Raw genomic sequence first — 19482 nt, forward strand, 5'->3', positions numbered from 1 at the left:
TGTCTTTGAATTAACTTTGTCTGTGTGTGTTTCAGGTCCTGCACTCGCAAAGACTGAATGAACCAGCATTGTAGCCATGGGTCACTGTGAGCATCACAGGTAAGGTTGAAGCTGCCCACTGCACCTGTATGGCCGGAGTCGCGGAGACCTGCACCCATGTCACTGCTCTTCTGTTTAAAGTAGAAGCAACAGTGTTGATCCGTGGCACAAGGACTGTTACAGATGAACCTGCATACTGGGTTTTGCTGGGTAATATGACCAAGATACAGCCAGAGGTTGGCCATAAGATAGACTTGTCCTCTTCAGCTGCCCAAAAAAAGGCTCCTGCTCAAAACATAAACAGACCACCCCTATTGAAAGGTAAAAGAAGCCATCCTCAAAAAAGAAAAATCCCACCTGCTACTGTGGAGGAGTTGTCACTGCTATTGGATACTTTGCTGGAACACAGTAAAGCTGTGGGTTGTGGGAATGACCCATAATGTTTTATCTAGGGGTCTAGATTTATGCCTGAAGTGCACTGCTGTGTAAATAATTTGCATTTACTGAATATCTACTGACTGAGTCCCACTGTTCAAAAGTTGAATAAAGAAACAAACTAATTTTTGACAGTTTTTTTTTAAAACCACTTTACAGAACATCACATCAGTTACAATGTAGAATCCATGTCATTTATAGTTTACAAATGACTAAACGTTTACGCAAAGTCATGACAGTGTTTACATGATATCACTCACTACTAACATTACTTTAATTACTGTATCTTTTGAAAAAAGGCACAAGGCTTAAGAATATTTAACAGGAGCAAGTTTCATTTTTCCCCGGTTTTACTACCACACTGTTCACCAAACGCAGCAAACCTTCACCATCTTATCCAGAAGGGTCACCTCTTCACCCTCACATGGAAGAAGTAATCTGATTGGCATGGTGGTATGTTTGAAGCAGGTCTCTTGTGTAGCGCTGGAACCCAGTCATGATGTGTTTCATCCATTTCATAGATGTGAAATGGATGAAACAAACAATAATACCAATATTTGGCATTATTGTTTGTCTGCAATAATGCCAAATAATTAGCAACTCTATAAATAGAACGTAGTTCTGCAAAATCACTCAGTAGAATGCTTGTTCTAATTTGCTATGGCCTCAGAGTGCATCGAAAATAAAACTAATAGGCTATAAAGAGCGATATGAACATATTTAGAACTTACCGGAATGAGAGGAAGAAGGAGGTAAGTGACGGAAGTGACGGAAAAAGGTAAGCGACCCATGTTGTAGGTGACGTCAGAAGCCGGAGATTTTGGTGGGAAAAAAGCAAATGGTAGCGTAGAATTTAACAAAGTTTCTTTAAGCTTCAGTATTGCCAAATAAACTAACCGATTGTCATATAACTAACAACATCTGTCCTATCATCTCTAACACCCTGGAAGACAACGAGGAGAGTTTAGACGCTCTCCAAGATTACATCGACCGGTGCTTCCAAGATTTAGTAATGAAGAAGGCCTAGAGGGCGTCTTCCCCGGCCAAAGTTGAGACGCCGTCATCTAAAAGATGTTGCCCGGCAGACTCCCCCGGCACAACATCGCCTGCCGGCAAAGACACCGTAGACATCCTGGAGTCAATCGATAAGCGATTGTCCAGTTTTGATGCGAGGCTGTCCCTGGTGGAGATCTTACACCGGAAATTTAAATCTCTAAAAGAATCCCTGGAGTTCAGCCAGCAGCAGGTGGAAACACTTGTATTAGAATTGCTACTGCTCACACTGTCTAGCAAATACACCGGACAATTACATCCACGCTCTTCGGTTCTGTCCACCATTTCAGAAGTTTTGGCGCGAGATATGTGAAGACTTATCAAAGTGTCTGAAATGTAACATTCCAGCCTCCCCTTTAGTATGCTCGCTGGGCAACTTGGATGAGGTCACTGCAGAAATAAACACAGCCCACATTGTTTTTACGGCCCTATGCATTGCCAAGAAAATGGTCCTCATTAACTGGAAAAATAAAAATAATCTTAATTCTAACCAATATAAAAACCATCTAATAGATCACATTAGTCTTGATACAGCCTCTGCCATCACATTTGATCAATCCCTTGGGCTCCTTTGATCGGCTTCATCACCTAGTGGGGGTGGGGGGTCATGGTCTGGTCCTGCCTTCGCTATTGTGGTTGATATGGGGGTAGGGACGGCCTTAGGGCGTCTGGAGAGTCCCTAGGGATGTTTTCTCTGGAGGGCCTAACCCGGGGGATGTGGCCATGACCTGGTTAGGGGCTCTGGTGGCTCTTAGATGGTGTTTTCCTTGTGGCTGCGTACAGCGGAGATGGGGGAGGGTCTGTGCTGGCGGACGTTGGTTACTGGCCTGGTAGCCTGGCTGCCCCTGGGTGGGTCCAGGACGGGCGTGGAGGCTTGGGGGTCTGGGGGTGCGCCGCCTCCGGTCTGGGGTGCTGGCTGGGCCTTGGGGGCTTGGGTCCTGGTTGTTGTGTCGCCGGGGCTGTGGGCGGGTGGGTGCAGGGGGGCTCAGCCCCAGTGCAGGGGACCTCCGGTGCATCGGCCCAACTAGGGGGCTCTCTAACTGGTGGGGAGGCTGTTATATCTTTGCAGGTGGTCTCCTCTCTACAGGAGCTCACTCTGCAGGTGGGGGAGAGATATAGGAGAGGTAGAGAATGAACTCAACCTGGGTGTCTATTGTCTTGTGTAGTTTGGGAGATGATTGGATGATGGGGTGGGTGCAGTTTTCTCTGGGGTGGGCTGCCCTGGACTCTGTGGGGCTGGGCGGTGCTGCTGCTGCGGGCCCCGGTCCGGATGGGCCTGGGCCCCCTTGCCCTGGTGGGTTCCAGAGTGTGGGGGTGCCTACTGGGGTCAGCGGGGGAGCTGGCCCCAGGGAGGGGCCGCTTGCTCAATCTATTGACCTGGTTTTCCTGGGATCCAGGCCTGAAGGGTGGTTCTTCCCACCGTGACACCTGAGGCATAATCACACACACCTGCTGCTGATCAGCCTCATCTTGGGAGCTACTCAACAGAGTGGCTGTTGTGCTCCAGTCAACGCTGGATCGTTGTGATAAAATTCTTCAGTTTCGCAGTTAACTGTATGTTTGAGAGTTTACCACCAGTATGGAAGTTACTCTGTGGTTTCCAGGAGAGTTGCGGAAACGAGAAGATGAAGCGAGCACATTGTATATAGCCACCAAGAGAGTGGAAACACGGACCACGGACACTGGGAGAAGATACCACACGGGAATCGGGAATAGACACTCACCAGGAGCACACACAGGGATTTATCTGTATCTTGTTATCACTTCACTGTAAACACTGTAAAATGTTTACAGAGTCCACAGTGTTTACTGTAAACACTGTGTTCTATATCGAGAGTCCTGTGTTGGGGTCCTGACTACACAGCTGACAGTTTTACTTACAGAATTTTCAAGAATGGGTCACTGGGTCAAACCAGCAACTTTAAAGGCCGGCTTTTAGGCCAATGACCTCTGACTAAAATAATTATAGAGAAATACCTGTTTTTCAGGCATTTCTCGTTTGTGTGTAATCCACACATCCAGGAACAAACATACACCATTTCTTTGCTCACACCTGTGAAGATGCCTACATCTGGTCTCCAGGGTGACCCACCTCATCTCAACAGGATGTAGGCATTAACACACAGTAGGGGCCTGTCTCAATATGCGTACTTGTACGTACTTGCATTCTCGTGTACTCGTGATACGTCATCAGTCGGAGACCAAGTACTGTTCCAATTCAAAGTACGCATCAAGCTGAGAACGCGAAAAATTCCCAGACGTGTACTCGCTCCGCCGGTTTTATCAAGCATGCATCGGTGGTGACTTGTGTGTACTTAGTACAGCTAAATATCACAGACTGCATTTTGTCCAAAACCCAAACGTGGCAATGGCGGAGGAGCGCCGTTAAAAACCTTTAAATATTACTCTTTCTGGGTCACAAAATAAACTTTTATGTTATTTTCAAGCGAGAATGTAGCTGTGTAAGCTTCAAATATCTGCTCGATTTATCAAGATATCATATATTTCCAAATGTGCTCTGACGTTTTCAGAGACGTCTGTTACCCACCAGCTCCATAGCAGACCGCGAGGTCGAGGATCGCTAGAGCCAACGAGACCAGCGGACTCCCGGCACATCGTTTTCAACCCCCTGTGGTCTTTCACTACTCAGGTTAAACATGATATATAAGTCACTTAGATCACTTCTAAATGTTAATATTTGGTTTATTTCAGTGTATTTCATAACATATTAATCACAGTTAAATTAAGAGGGGATGGCAGTAAAAGTTCCGGACCTGTGACATCATCAAGTACGCTGGTGTTCCAATTGTACAAATCGCGTACTTGAGAATTGAGTAAGGGCCTAAGTGTCTTTTCTGCATGCTCCTCAGCAGCTCTTGTTAACAAGCAGTCGGTTTCTGATTCCACCCGTTCTCCATTTATAATGAGAGTGGAGTTTCATGGTTCGTGGGAGTGCCTGGGAGGTTTTCCACCTGTGGCAACTTGTCCTCCCCTTTTTATGTAGGACCTCCAGCACCTCACCTGCACTTCATAAACCTGTGCAACCTGCTTCCCCTCGCCTGTTCGCTAAGCTCTCCACGGCGAGGTGTTTGCTTGCACGGTTCATACTCACCTCAATATCTGTTTCTTCTCCCTGCCTGCTTGCCTGTTTGCCTGCCCTCCGGCCTTCCATTAGACCTCGGACTCTCTGGAAATTCCCACAGACCTCCCCTTCTCAGAGCTTGCAAACCTGGACCTGCAAATTAAGGAAAATCACTCACCAGAAAACATCTCTCACCTCCTGCCTCCCGTTCCTCTGTCTCTCACCATGACCATTTTAGTAACCCAGTTTTCTGGGACTATTCCCCATGGCAATTACTAACCTAAATCTCAAACTGTTAAACATTTTCTGTTATCAAAATAAACTTTCTTGTAAAGAGTTATTTTATGTGTTTTGGTGTCTGCATTTAGGTCCATTCCTTGAGTGAACCTTCAGTTCATGACAGGGAGTGGACCTGTCTGTGCTGTCTGAAGTCTATGAAAACTTCTTTTAAGGATGCCCAACCAACACAAACCTGATATTTGTCTGAAAAAATAAAAGATTTCATTGTGGTGTGAGAAAGGGCTAAAAAATCTAGAACATGTTATACAAGATGGAAGGTTTATTTCATTTGAAGAACTTGTATCAACATATTGAATCAGCAACAATAAATTTCTTGAATACCTGCAACTGAAATCCATCATTCCATCATAACATCCATAAATTCAATTCTAGTCAAATGAAGCTTATGTGTAAGATCAATACGGAAGATCTATGGCCTCACATTTGTCCGCTCTTAGGTGGTGCTCTTAGTACTTCCAAACAGCAGGCCACCTGACCTTCTGGGTGTTTGAAGAGAGCAAGGTTAGGGAAACCTGGTCGGTGCAGCCGTTTTGTGAAGGGCAGTTGGTGGAGAGGCGGAGGGGCTGAGCAGAGCTGGTGTCAAAGCTGTGATGGACCAGTCCTGTCTGTCTGCAGTCTTTGTCACTGGCAGCGCACGCGTCTAGGAGGCACCTTAACCAGTGATGCTGGTCAGTGGTGAGACCTGCATTGCTGTGTTGCCATATGTCATGGACAGCTTGGGTTATTTCAGTCGAAGGAGGGTTATCAGACCCGGATGTTGGGGCTGACGTGAGCAGTGGTGGCAGCTGCCTGGTGACTGTCCTTTTTCTTCCTCTAGCCACACTTGAGAGACAAATTCTCTGTGCCTAGGGTTATGACTGGCTTCAATGTGTCAACACAGGCCCTCCAGCAGGTCTGTGTTTACCAGAGATTGCAAGGCTGGTCATCAATACAGCTGTGCAGATAGAGCCCTTTGACGTGACAGAGTTGGCTAACTAGGGTGCATTGTTCTTGGAGGGGGGCAGGCAGCTGGAGTGGTGGCCACCTGACTCGACAACTCCACTGTTGTTTCCCTGTGGCTGAGTGGCTCTGGTCTTCACGGTTGGTGTTGGGCACTCATGTGGCCAGGCTCATCACACTGATAGTGACGGTTTACTGGTCGATGAGGAAGTCTTTAGAATGATGGAGGTCGAGGCTGGCAGACTTCAGCTATACAAATACAGGCCACAGGCCAGGCCAGTTTGTGAGGAGTCACCAACTAAGGAGATACAGTACCCTGACACTTACTCTCATCAGGTCTCTTTAACAAGAACAATTTAAAGTGCGTTATTCTGCTCCTTGTTTGTGAAACACTGCTCTACTTTGAAGACCGCTGAAGTCAAATGCACTGAAGTAAAAAACTGCAAAGGTTTAAGAGGCCACTGGATTTATAGCTAAATAACAAATATTTAAACACAGTTTTAGACTTTTATTAACAAATGAATCAACCTACAACACTGATCATTATTTAGCTTAAATGCTGCACATGGCACACAGCAGCACAGGACATGATGGATGATGGATATATTGTTTAGATTTACATTCTAATTTTAATCACTTCAAGGTAACAGTATTAAAAATTCCTTATCACTGTACAAAAAAGTGAAGACAAAAAATCTGAAGAGGAAGAAGGTACTTACATTTAACAACAATCATGACATTATTCACTGGATTATTGTTTACAGTGTTTTATTTGATAAATTTGATTTTTTGATAAACATATACAAAAACATTATTCAAATATGAGGCTTATTATGCATCCTATACTATAACTGGAAAATTGTTTTTTATTACAAAAATCACTTTTATTTTTTAAATACAGGATAAAATGACACTTTAAATAATCTTGTTGGATTCTCAAGTGTTCATGTTGCAGCAGTGGTCAAGCAAATGATACATGATGGACAAGGATTTAATAACTGACTAAATCATGACAAACTTACAATTTTAGTTATAAGACATCTTACACATACTATGTCTGATGAGCCTAGGAGTTCAAGTATTGTTCAATTTTTAAGGGCCTGCAATCAAATACTGTTTACAGGGGCCTACACTGCACATCATCTTATTGGCAGTTACAGTTTTCACTACATTCGATACTGCCCCATGTTCACTATTCTTGGACCTTTTTTTTTCATCTTAAGGAAGAAAACAGAAACACAAATCATCCCTACTACTGCAACAATCATGTGGTGTAAAGTCCAGTCTCAGCATCATTGGTGGAGGGATCCAGACCAAGGAATTTCACGCTGTTAATGTTGACTGGTGGTGCAGCTGTTGGTGCAGAGAGACAGTGAAAACAATACTGTCATATTGTTTGTGAACATTTGCAGATAGTAACTTTAAATCCAACCTTTATTTTAACTGTTGCATGGCTTAGGAAATAGAGGGTTCATGAGAGAGTACTAACTAACCTGCTGAAAAGATATTTATTTGAACATTTAATTTAAAGGTCTATCATTCAAAGTAGGAATCTGAGCAAATCTTTTATCACTTTACCTTCAGACTATGGGTTCAGGCACTCATGTCCTGATTCAGGGTCGGGGAATCCATTGCACTTAATCATTTTGGTGTAGAAGTTAACAGAGCTCTTAGGCACTCGAGGAAGATTAGGGTCTGTGCGATTAACGTAGAACAGACCAAATCTCTCTGAGAAGCCAGCAGTCCACTCTAGGTTGTCCATAAGTGACCATGCTGTGTAACCACGCACATCCACACCATCAAGCAAGTAAGCTGTGAAAAGAAAATAAGTACCTTCATATTCTTAAAATTCTTCTTTCTTTTAGAGAATGAGCAGAACAATTTTTAAGCATCCATATTACACACAAAACATTATTTTCCTCTCCAGGACACTTGTGGCTTTAGATTTCATATAAGGGGAAGCTTTGATACCTTTCAACACCTCGTTGATGTATTGGTCATAGTAGTAAATCCTGTGAACATCATTTAGATCAACAGTCCCCCGCTCTGAAACTCCATTCTCAGTGATTACAATTGGTGGATTTCCATATTCATTCTTAATGAAGTTCAGCAATCTGCGGATACCAAATGGTGCGATCTTCAGCCAGGAGGAGCCTGTATCCAGCCAGGTACGATCAGAAACTCCCATGGCACCCCTGCAGGGGACAAAGTTAAGAGAAGTACAGAATAAAAAAATGAAGCTGTTCAGAAGAAGTAGTCCCAGCAGACATTTATTTTTCAAATGTTAACTTCTTACTTATCTGCCTCAATGCTTTGAGCATCTCCGTGGTCCACAGGGAATGCCAGCACAGATGTGTAATGGTTTAGTCCAAAGAAGTCATGAGTGCCCTTAATTCTCTTAATCTCCTCTGGAGTGAACTCAGGCAACCTGGAGAAATTGAAGTAAAACCAGACTTACTAATTTTAGTAGACTTAAAGTTAAATTATTCTACTATAAAGTTGTTTAGAAAATCGAATACAAAATTTTAAATATTTAATAACAGCGTTTTGATGGATGTTCAATCATCCAGATAAGGAAATCCCAAAAAGTTGATTCTGTTCATATGGAAGTAGTGTTTTCAGTAGGAGAAATGTTTTGTGAACAGAATTAGCTTTTTGTGATTTAATAATAGCCTTTGTAATACCGAGACTGTGGTAGACCAGCAGCTAGACTTCGGTCACGTATTCTTTTCTTCATAATTTCACTGTAGTCACCATTAAATATGGGATGGGCAAACCAGCCAAGGTAGAACTGCACAGAGAGAAACATAATAGTCATTTGAAACTAACTGCTGTCAATTTTTCTTTTGTCACATCTGAGAAGAAATGGCATACCTCCACCACACGTCTTGCAGCGTCATAGTCCTCCTGCCTATAAGGATTTCTGGGTTCAGACCAGTCAGAGTTGACAGTGATGGAGATTATGCCGTTCTGTTTGGCCCTGTACTTGTCATTGTAGAGATGCCAGGCCTCGGCATGAGCTTTAATCAGGTTGTGACCAACAATGTAGGGCAGAGTGTCTGGTCCTGAACTGATTCCTGGTGAGAAAAAAAACCCAGAGCATATAGGCAGCAAATGTGTCATGTTTGTTTGCTTTTTTTCACTACGGTTTAGAAATTTGAAGAACTGCTATAAAGATTACAGCTTGTTTCAAAACAGTCAGAAATTTACCTGGACAACAATTTAACATTTTTTCTTTAACACTATATTACTCTGTAGCACTTATAGAACTTGGTTAATACCAGTGTAGTATTAGATGCAAAGCATTACTTAAACCAGGGGTGTCGAACTCCAGGCCTCAAGAGCCCGTGTCCTGCAGGTTTTCGATGTGTCCTTGATCTAACCCAGGTGATTTAAATGGCTAAATGACTTCCTCAACATGTCTTGAAGTTCTCCAGAGGCCTGGTAACGAACTAATCATTTGTTTCCGGTGTGTTCCAGAGTGATATCTAAAACCTGCAGGACACCGGCCCTTGAGACCTGGCGTCAGAGATTCCTGACTTAAACCATACCTGGGGCAAAGCTTCCAAAGCCATATCCATGGTTGGCTGTCATGATTGGTTCATTAAAGGTGATCCAAATTTTCACCTTGTCACCAAGACGGTCAAACATGAGGTCAGCATAGTCCCTGAAAAGCTTAATAAAGTTCTCATTCAAAAAGCCTCCATAATCCTCTATAGCTTGTGGCAGGTCCCAGTGGTACAGAGTAACCTGAAGGGAAAAGGAAAAGAAAGGAAAGGAAAATGACTGTCTTACTAAATCTAATACATTTACATGTATCTTTTCTGGCACACAGGGAAATTAATACAATTATTCATACCTGTGGCTGGATATTTGCAGCATGCAGTGCGTCCAAAAGTCTTTGGTAGTAGTTGATTCCAGCCTCGTTAATGTTATTAATGGTGCCATCAGGAAGGACTCTTGACCAGGATAAGGAGAAACGATAATGGCTGACTTTCAGCTGCTTTAATATCGCAACATCCTCTTCTATTTTATTGTAACTGTCACAGGCTATGTCCCCATTGTCATCATTTAATATTTTGGAAGGACTGTGAGCGAACTTGTCCCAGATGCTTAGACCTTTTCCATCTGCCCTCCATCCTCCTTCAATCTGGACACAATAAATGCAAAACAAAAATTTAAAGAGATGAAAACAAGGCAAGCAAGACAGTATTGAGTAAAAGTAAAATTTCAGTAAAAGTATAAGTTACTTGGTATGATGCTGAAGCAGAACTCCACATGAAATCCTCTCGGAAGTGACCATAAAGCATCTTCTCATCATCTGGCAAGGGGAAACCATTATCCTTTATGATGTTGTAATAGTAATGAGCTGAGTACTTTGGTGTTCTTGGACGGTCTGGGTTTGTGAAGTCCACGTGGTGCAGCCCAAATAGAAATTTGTACCCGTGCAGCCACTCAAAAGAATCCATAAAAGCTGTTGCTGTGTATCCTCGCAACCGCACACCATCAAGGTTATTGGCTGCAATGTAACCACAAATGCACACACATACATACAAAATAAATGAACAACCAGTCATGGCAGTGGTGGAAAATGTTAAATATCTTCTGAAATATTTTTATATCACTGCACCTTTGAGAGCCTCATCGATATAGGTCTTGTAGAACATTACTCTTTCAAAGTCATCCCATTCTACTGCTGCTCCATTCTCAGTAATATAAATCTCTGGATCACCATACTCCTCCTTGATCCAGTTGAGGAGTCTCCTCAAGCCCCAGGCCACAGCTTTTTGGTTAGGAATGGCTGTAGTTGGTGAACTGGGTTCCTCGGATTCTCTCATGTCTCGGTCCCATTCATAGGAGTGAGGCTGAAGTGCAGCTGTAAAGTAGCTCACTACCCTTGTAGTGTAATGATTTACACAGAATACGTCAGCAGTTCCCTTGATGAAGTTCTTTTCTTCTTCAGTAAAGGAAGGAAGTCTTGACTGTGGAAGACTTTGGATTTCACTTTTGTTCCCAACTTGCCACTTCAGTGCATCAGGATAGTCACCATTCTTAAAAATAGGATGTGCAAACCATCCCAGTTGGAACTGCATCGCCCGGTCAGCAGTCACCACTTCACGGACTACGTTGACATCAGCAGGTTCAAACCAATCAGCGTTGAGGGCTATGGAGATTAGACCACCCTGCAACTGACGATATTTATCATCATATGTATGGTAGGCCTTGGCATGGGCTTTAATGAGGTTGTGTGCAACTATGTATGGTCTATATCCTGGGTCCACAACATTTGGTGGCATATTTCCAAGTCCATATCCAGACCATGCAATTGTCTGAGGCTGGTTAATGGTTATCCAGAATTTCACTCTGTCACCAAAAGTAGCAAAGCAGAAGTCGCAATAGTCATTAAAAATGTCTATCATCTCTGCACTTTCCCAGCCATTGACCTTTTGCAAAGCTTCAGGAAGGTCCCAGTGGTACAGTGTTACCATGGGTTCGATATTGTACGCTATAAGACCATCAATGAGTCTGTTGTAGTAGTCAACACCTTTCTGGTTGAGGGACTTACGTGTGCCATCAGGAAAGATCCTGGACCAGGACAAAGAGAATCTGTATGACTTCACCCTCAGAGCCCGCAGCATGTAGAGATCTTCATTAAGTCTGTTGTAACTGTCACAGGCTACATTGCCGTTTGCGTTATCAGGAATAGTGTTAGTTGTCTGAGTGAATGTATCCCATATACTAGGACCTTTGCCATCAGCATTCCAGCCACCTTCAATTTGGTAGGCCGACGAAGAAATTCCCCAACTGAAGCCTTCAGGAAAAGTGCCATAATGGTACATTTGTCTATCAAAGTTTGACTGTGAAGAGAATTTCTCCCAAACTACCTTTGCCTGAGATGGAACTTCTGAGGGTGGTAAAGCAGCTAAACGTCGAGTTAATGGCCTTTCTGCAGCTTTAAACTTCTTACTTTTTTGTGAACTGAAGCCGTTTTGCTCGATAATCTCAGCGTACAAATATGCAGATTGCTTTGGGGTCCTTGGTCTGGATCCCACTTCAAAGTTGACATAGTGAAGACCAAATCTTTGACTGTAGCCTTGGTTTGCCTCAAATCCATCCATGAGTGACTGCACTGTGAATCGCTGCACATCCACTCCATCTGTGAGTGTTGCTACAAAATGAACAAACAAAAACAAAATTAATATTTGAATTATTTTAACTCTCTCTCTAAAAAAAATGTGCCTTCAAATTGGGGAAATCTCCAACACTAACCTTTCAGGGCCTCATTGATGTAACTTCTCATGTAGTCCATTCTGCTGGTGTCAGTGAGACTGTCAACACTGTAATCTGTTGGCATCCCATTTCCTGTTATGTATACAGGTAATTTGTTAGCACTCAGGTATTCTGTTGCAATGTAGTTCAGGAGCCTTCTAAGTCCCCAAGGAACAGGATAGATCCAGTCAGAAGCTGTGGAACTCCATGTGGGGTCCACAGTTGCATGGAAGTCACCCACACCGTCAGGACCAGGGGTGCACCCACCATCACTGTTGCTGACCAGCCGAGAAGTATAGTGATTTAAACCAAAAAAGTCAGCAGTACCAAGTATCCTCTTGCTCTCTGTGGGAGTGAAAACTGGGAGCTTTGCTGGTACAGAGTCAGGGCATGCGGTTTTCTTCTGTTCCACCTGATCTTTGAGTATTGCAGGATAATCTCCGTCTACAAATATGGGATGTGCAAACCAGCCCAGCATAAACTGCAGGTAACGGTCTGCAGCTGCTACGTCTTCAGGTTTGGCAGGGTCACTGGGCTCAGCCCAGTCAGAGTTCAAGGCAATGCCCACTTTTCCTCCTTGTGTTTTTCTGTAATTGTCATTATAGACATGCCAGGCCTCGGCATGGGACTTGAGAATATTGTGAGTGACCTGATAATGCAAAATCAAATGTTAAGTACATTAGTGCAATAATTACACTTGTAATAAACTGATTAATTGTAGTATTCTAATAACATCACTGTCACCTGATAGGAAGATTCCACATAGTCCTTTACTCCTGGGGCATGCACACCAGTACCATACCCGGCATGGCTCACTACCCAGGGACTATTGAATGTGTTCCAGATCTTGACTCTGTCTCCAAACCTGGAGAAGCAGAAGTCTGCATAGTCTTTGAAGGCCTCTACAATGGAGGCATTGGTCCATCCACCATAATTCTGGAGTGCTTGAGGCAGATCCCAGTGGTACAGAGTGACAATGGGTTGTATGCCAGATGCAACAAGAGCATTTATCAGCTGGTCATAGTATTGAGCTCCTTTTTCTGATTGGCTCTGTCGGTACCCTGTGGGGAAAATACGGGCCCAAGAGATGGAAAACTGGTAGGTGTCGACCTGAAGACCTCGCAGAAGGTAGACATCATAATCTACCTTACGGTAACTGTCGCAAGCTAGGTCAGCTGTCTGATTTGCAAAGGCCAATCCCTCATGACCAAACCGGTCCCAAATAGTCTCTCCTTTCCCACCTTCTGACCAGCCACCTTCAGTCTTAAAGGATACGCTGGAGGTGGCCCACTGGAAGCCAGAGGGGAATGATTCCTGAAGGAAAAGATCTCGTTCTGCTGTGGTCTGGGACTTAAATTTATCCCACACAGTCTGATAACTGTTTCTTAACCCTGTCATCCTGGTGTGGTGTGAAATGCCATGGCTTTTGGAAAGAGAGAGACATGAAAAATATAAGCAAATCTTTAATACAATAAGAAGAAAAAAAAAACAGAATTCCAGTACATATAAATCAGAAAATGAACTCTTACTTGACAAGAGCATCTTCCGTGTCCAGTTTGCCTAACATGTCCTTCATGTCACATCCCACAATATTCAGGCCATTGTCCATCAAGCCTGTGTTGTGTTCAAGAAATATGAATTGTTTTATGACTGATGATAAATAACTTATCTTGAAAAATATATTACTCTTAAAATAAAATTTTGTGTAATTAATCAGTTTATTTGTGAATTTCGCAATACTTCGCTTAGTTTATGTAAGGAATTTTATCTAACTAAATCTAGAAATAATCCTCTTTAATCTTAAATAAAAACCCACTTGCTGTTTCTTTGACACACCAGGGCTCTATTAGCTGTTTCAGTAACAATATGTATTCACTGTTACTGAAAAATAGTGAGCACAAGTCGTAAGCAAAGGCTAAGTCTACAGGTGCCTTATATAACATCACTGGCCCATAACAAGAAGATTTCATGACACAATAACACTCCCAAAATCTAGAACTTTATCTTAATGTATTCTGTTTGGGTAACAACACCAGAGGATTTGCCCAGATGTTGTGGCCTTTGGTTTTTCTTTATTCTGCCATCCCGTAATATCTTCAGATCGCTGTTTTACAACGCCATTTTTTGACAGGATGTACACTGTACACATTATTTAGTGATGTTATATTCACAGAAACATTTAACATTACATGTATGAAGTATACATATTCATTTGGTATGTTCTTGGTAACTAGCTTATTAGGCACCATGAGTACGAATTTCATGTAGAAAAAAAACACAAATCTCTACTAAGACAGCCACTGGAAAGTCGTATTGTTTCTTTTATATATACAGCTGCACATTCATAAAATGAGGTATTGTTCTCATGTCTATTATGGGAAATTAGTTTTAATTAATTATTAATATCTTATATTTGCTAAGTCAAAAAGCTGTCATGACATTTACCATTTAGGAAATCTCCAAGAAGCTGGTAATCACTGGGAGAACAATCATGAGCACTCATCTCGTAAATCAGGATAGGCAAGTTCCTGCTCAAAATCTACAACATAAAATGAAACATATGTAGCTTTGCTGTATCAGCAAAATGTTAAATGCAACATTTTTTAAAAAACCCCCATCTTATTACAATTTCAATACCTGTAAGTTCCTCAGTTCATTTTCAAACTCTGAAGAGATGGCACAGTTGTAGTCAATGTGCACTGACAAGAAGTCCATCTGTTTAAAACAGGAGATACACAACATGTTGTCACATCGTTATTCTGAGATGGGACATAATGAGAAGAGACTTAATGTGAAATGTATTACAGTAAACCTTTCCTTTTTTTGCACGACTGAATGTAATGCTCCATTTTTGTAGGAAATTGTTGTTTTTAACATAATTTTTTATATATTTTAAGGTGATTAAGCGGACTTATGTTGCCACTTCCATCCTTTAAATAAATACAAAAAAAACAAATTAATCATCTTTGAAACAAACAAAAAAAGTATATAATTATATGACCAATTAAAATCCATATAACAGCAATCAGTAGTTCCAGGTTTGGTGACAATGATTCCAATTTCCTCCGGGAATGATTAACCTCACGTTATTGCACATTAGTGCTGCTGTTCTTGTTACTTTCTTGTCACTAGAGTGTGTGGTGTAAAGAGGTGTTGAATGCCTTCAACAAAACCAAAATTAAAAATAAATGAAAAAATTGGATAATAATTAAAAGTTTAAATACAAATTTAACAATTTATTTATTACATTTAATAATTATTATAATTGTTAATGATTATTTGATTCGTTAGAAATAGTTTAATAAAAGAGAAAAATCATCTACAAGAAGCAAATATGATTTCACAACAGCCATTTAATGTGCACATTATGCACATTTTTGACTCTAAGTGGCATAGTTTAACAGTTTCAATTTTCAGTTTTAAAATGGAAAAAATGTTTTATCCTCAGACAAATTTAAGATTTAATTGTTTGGCCACAGTAAAAATGGCCTCTGTGATACATGAAAGCTTTTTAATGTGGTCACTGATTGTGACCACACAAATTATGTGGTCACATAAATTGACCAAATAATTATATGTTCTCAGTCTTGTCAATTAGTGGTAAAGATCATATAAATGACCATCACTGGGGACGTTCATTGAAATAATCATAATAAGCAGATTAACAAATTCACCAGTGAATTGCTTAAAAAGCTGAATTTGAGGCTTGTAATATGTTGGAGAGATTTAAAAACAAGCTTTAAATGCACGAAAATCATGAAAAATCTCGCATCAGATGGAAATTTGCATGGTTACTTACGTGATTAAATTTCTGCAAGAAGTAGTCTATTACTGGCAGAAATTAACGCAACTTATTTCCTTCAAAGAGGACATTTGTCACTTTTGAGGCCATGGAAGAATTTTGTTTCTCATATATTTGGTAGGTTGGTTGCTACTATCAGGTCTCACATCTCCCCTCCAGCTTATGATTCCTCTATGAGCCCTCTATGTGTCACCTCGACATTATTATATTTCAAAGAAGTCTTTGACACTATTGGACCCAACGTTTTAAACATTATTAACATCTCTTGCATTCAGTTCTTTAAAAACCTAATCTCAATGCATCAGTTCTGTCAAATTTTAGGCCAATCTCTAAACTCCCCTTCCTGTCCAAAATCCTGGAAAAAAATTGTTTTTCTTCAGCTCCAGGCTTTTCTGGAAAAGAATGACATCTCAGTTTCAAAGCACTACATAGCACTGAAACTGTGCTTTTAAAAGTTCTTAATGATCCATCCATCCATCCATTCGCTTCCGCTTATCCACCCCCCTTACATATGGGGTCCCTCAAGGATCTATCCTGGGCCCAGTACTCTTTTCCCTTTACATGCTCCCATTAGACTCTATTTTCAGGAAACAAGGAATCTCATTTCACTATTATGCCAATGATTCTAAAATTTACTTTCCTCTTAAAAAGAATTCTACGGACTCTCTAAACGTTTTGCTAGACTGCCGTGATGACATTAAATCGTGGTTTGCATTACATTTTTTTAATGTAAACAACCAAAAAACTGAGATTGTACTATTTGAACCTTCTGACCCTTGCTTTTCTCTGAAGGTTGACCTTGGTCCTCTGGAAAAGACCAGAAATCCCTTTGCAGAGAATCTGGAAGTGTTCTTTGATAGCAGCTTTTTATTTGAGAAACAAATTCTGTTGTAAAAGCTTCTTCCAGCTCATCTCTCCAACACTTGACATTTTTAAAACTCATTTGAAAACACATTTTTTACTCTCTGGCTTTTAATTGTGACTAAGTGTGTGTGGTGTAAAGAGGTGTTGAATGCCTTCAACAAAACCAAAATTAAAAATAAATGAAAAAATTGGATAATAATTAAAAATTTAACTACAAATTTAACAATTTATTTATTAAATTTAATAATTATTATAATTGTTAATAATTATTTGATTGGTTAGAAATAGTTTAATAAAAAAGAAAAATCATCTACAAGAAGCAAATATGATTTCACAACAGCCAGTTAATGTGCATCGCTTTTCTCTGAAGGTTGACCTTGGTCCTCTGGAAAAGACCAGAAATCCCTTTGCAGAGAATCTGAGTTCTTTGATAGCAGCTTTTTATTTGAGAAACAAATAAATTCTGTAGTAAAAGCTTCTTCCAGCTCAGGGTCTTTGCAAAAACTAAGAACATTTTGTCATTTGCTGACTTTGAGAAAGTGATACATGCATTTATTTCATCCAGGCTTGACTACTGTAACAGTGTTTATTTTGGTATCAGCCAGGCTCTGCTCTCTTGTCTTGAGCTAGTTCAGAATGCTGAAGCCGAACTCTTGACAGGCACTCGTGAACATGGCCATATTTCCCCAGTCTTGGCTCATTTACACGGGCTTCCAGTATGTTGTAGAATTGGCTTTTATCCTCAAACTTAATTGTGACTAAGTTTTGTGTTGTTCTTTGTGTGTGTTTGATCTACTTGTTACTAGTGATGTGCGATACCACTGATTTCCTTTCCGATCCGATACCAAGTAAAATTCAGGGTGGTATCGACGATACTGATCCGATACTGATACTTTGTACAAAGACTGTTTCATTATATTTCATATATACTTGTATTATGTAATTGTAATAATATAATAATATAGCTTCATAATGATTACAGGACATCAGGACTATGAAAGGCGTAAGAGGAAGTAGTTCCTTCTAATTTAGACGATCCAAATGATATAGTTTCTTTCCATTGTGTTCCTGTTAATGATAAACTACAAATTTACCCCAAAGTACTAAAATATTGATATTTTAATATGAGAATCGATTCTAGAACATAAATTACTGGTATCAGAAGAATCGGTATTTCAATATCGATCCGCACCACTACTTGTTACTTTTTACTATGTGCAGCACTTTGGTAAACCTGTGTTGGTTTTAAATGTGCTTATAAATACATTGATTGATTGATTAATTGATTATTGCCAAAATAAGATCAACAACTGAAAATTTTATTAGGATCCTAAATAAAAATCATGCAAGGAGGTGAAATTCTGACTATACCTATATTATTGTATAGATTATGTATCTATAAAAGAAAAGAAAAAACTTACACTTGTTGAAGCTTTAATGTCGGAGAGAGAAGCCACATCTTTAGTTTTCAGTCCAAGTGACAGACGTCTACCTGTAAATATGCAAGCATGAAAGGCACTTTTACTGTTTGGAACTGCTGAACATGTGCTGAAGGATTTTATTAACTTAGTTTGGTTATACACTGATGGAAATTTATTTTTACAGGTGATTTCTCAAGACACTTACATATAAACAAAACCTTAAGTAAACTCAAGCCTCAGAGAAATAAGAACAAGTATTGACTAGTGAATAATTCTGAAAATATAAATTTAGTCATGTTCTTTTGTCTTTAATCTTCACTTTTTCCTGTTAATTTGACTCACCTTTGTCAGGAAAGCGCTGATGGTACATCTGGTAAATGTTCTTGTTTAGTTGAAGGATGTTCTGCAGAAAACTGGGAGCATGTGCAGGCTGCCCGTCATGCCAAACACCATCCAGTGTCAACCATGAGTGTGCAAGTGGTGCAAACTCTTGGAAGGCAAACTCTGCATACTGCTGAAACATCTGTGCCAGCTCCTGGCTCTCCCAGCCTCCATACCTTGATTGCAGAGACTCTGGAACTGTCCATCCTTGAAGGATGACCAGAGGCTGAAGACCTGCTTCCAGCAGCTGTTTCAGCAGGGTCTGGTAACATCTAACCACAGCCTGCTGGGGCTGGCTGGGGTGGCCTGTAGGAAGAAGTTGAGCCCATGACAGCAGTACTTTGAAGTGGGTCACCCCTCTGCTCTGCAGGTACTCAAAGTACTGCTTAGAGCCAGGAGGAACGGGATGACTGCAGTCAAAGGCATCATTTATGCTTCTGTCTGAGCTTCTGACCAACTGCTTTGTCAGAGGCCCTGCAAGAAACATGAAGTCCTCTCTTCCATTTACCTCACTGCTCTGACAACTACAGAGACAAAAAATGTACAGACTAAAGACCCACAACAGCTTCTTCATTGTGGCTCAAAAACAGAACAACTGATATTTTTCGAGTGTAGCCGAGCTATTTAACAGCAATATCTTTCCTTTTTTTTACATTGTTACACAATTATTGTTATTGGCACCTCATCTAGTTATCACAAGTGTTTTATTGTAGCTTTGAGAGATAGGCAGATAGACTCTGGACTCTAGAGATAACACCTTCCCCATCTTCTGTTCTTGAGCTCTGATATACTTTTTATTGCTGTAGAATCATATCATAGTCATTAATTTTACTACTCCTATCCTAGGTGCTTAATTTTAGTCTTTTAACTCTTTTATTTACTTTTGACTTATGTTG

The 19482-nt window shown here is 40.8% G+C and overlaps 1 pseudogene across 1 annotated transcript; it reads right to left on the bottom strand.

Annotated features, from left to right (window-relative positions):
* Positions 1–6599: 6599 nt before the first annotated feature.
* Positions 6600–19160, bottom strand: LOC113007899 (lactase/phlorizin hydrolase-like; annotated as a pseudogene). Its single transcript, XR_013902385.1, has 17 exons — positions 18548–19160; positions 18206–18276; positions 14756–14833; positions 14564–14657; positions 13648–13732; positions 12863–13517; positions 12119–12767; positions 10479–12017; positions 10099–10367; positions 9708–9998; positions 9400–9598; positions 8723–8925; positions 8533–8639; positions 8145–8276; positions 7820–8043; positions 7427–7660; positions 6600–7201 (listed from the first exon to the last, which is right to left on the bottom strand). The product of XR_013902385.1 is annotated as a lactase/phlorizin hydrolase-like (transcript).
* Positions 19161–19482: the final 322 nt, after the last annotated feature.

Source organism: Astatotilapia calliptera, chromosome 16 (assembly GCF_964374335.1).
Source record: "Astatotilapia calliptera chromosome 16, fAstCal68.1, whole genome shotgun sequence".
Classification (NCBI taxonomy): domain Eukaryota; kingdom Metazoa; phylum Chordata; class Actinopteri; order Cichliformes; family Cichlidae; genus Astatotilapia; species Astatotilapia calliptera.